Source organism: Meleagris gallopavo, chromosome 6, assembly GCF_000146605.3.
Source record: "Meleagris gallopavo isolate NT-WF06-2002-E0010 breed Aviagen turkey brand Nicholas breeding stock chromosome 6, Turkey_5.1, whole genome shotgun sequence".
Lineage (NCBI taxonomy): Eukaryota > Metazoa > Chordata > Aves > Galliformes > Phasianidae > Meleagris > Meleagris gallopavo.
Genome location: NC_015016.2, coordinates 39,074,857 through 39,076,148, shown reverse-complemented (window position 1 = coordinate 39,076,148; position 1,292 = coordinate 39,074,857).

Here is a 1,292-nt window from a genome sequence, read left to right as displayed (position 1 = left end):
GATGTGCGGGCCGGGCTGAGTGGGGAGGGGGAGCCCAGCGCGAGGAAGGGCTGCGTGCGGCCAAATAGGGCAGCCAGCAGGAGCAGGGAGGTGATCATCCCTCTGTGCTATGCACTGCTGAGGCCGCGCTTCGAATGCTGTGTTCAGTTTTGGGCCCGCATTGCCAGAAGGACATCGAGGCCCTGGAGTGTGTCCAGAGATGGGCAACAAAGCTGAGGGGTATGGAGCACAAGTCTGATGGGGAGCGGCTGAGGGAGCTGGGATTGATCAGTCTGGAGAAAAAAGGCTCAGGGGAGACCTGATCGCTCTCTACAGCTGCCTGAAAGGAGGCTGTGGTGAGTGGGGGTCGGCTTCTTCTCCCACGTAACAGTGATGGGATGAGAGAGAGTGAGTGCAGTCACTGTCCCTGGAGGTGCTGAAGAGCCGTGTGGATGTGGCACTGAGGGACGTGGTCTGTGAGCAGTCACAGGCATGGGCTTATGGTTGGACTAGGTGATCTTAGTGCTCTTTTCCAGCCTTAATGATTCTGTAATCCTATGATTGATCTGGAACTGCCTTCTGATTGCAGGCTCTTTATGCACACAGAGGTGTTGGGCTTTCCTCCAGAGCAGCTGAGGAACGCTCTGTGGAATCCCATGGTTGGTCAGCACCATTTGGTAGGCCCATTCCCAGCACTGTCCATCTACGCTGTCACCCGCGGCCAGCATCGATGGAGACATCCTAGGAACATGGGTTGCTGCAGGTGGTCTATGGGAGTGCGACCACCACAGAGAGGCCACAGGCAGACACCAGAGCCTGGAAGGTGCAGCAGCCTCCTGAGAGCTGAAACTGGGGATTTAGCTGGCATCTCCCAAACAATCCGGAGACTCTGTGGTGTAGAAGGCATTGTGAAAGGCAAACACTGAAGGACACTGGAAATGGAAAGTATGAGGTCATTATTAAACTACTACCTGACAGTGCTGAGCTGTTCCCTGACCTGTGTTTGTTTGTACTTTCCAGTCTAGCCTTAAGTGTCCCCTTTAAAAATAAAATAAAAATGTGGATCATTTAAGAGCTTCTAAAGCAACTTTCCATTCCACAGAAAGCACAGTGTTTCAAGAAGGAGCCAGCAGGTGATAGCTTCCTTCAGCGTTCAGGAATTCTCATTAGTGAAGCATTTGTAAGTGGCAACTCAGTAAAACTGAAGTGTTTTCCATATGTCTGGTGGCTATTGTCCTCGAATTGTTTACTGCTGCTCTCCCGCTGGCTAACAAAGGATGGGCTTGCAGTGTTACCTTTCAGCAGGGGACTAA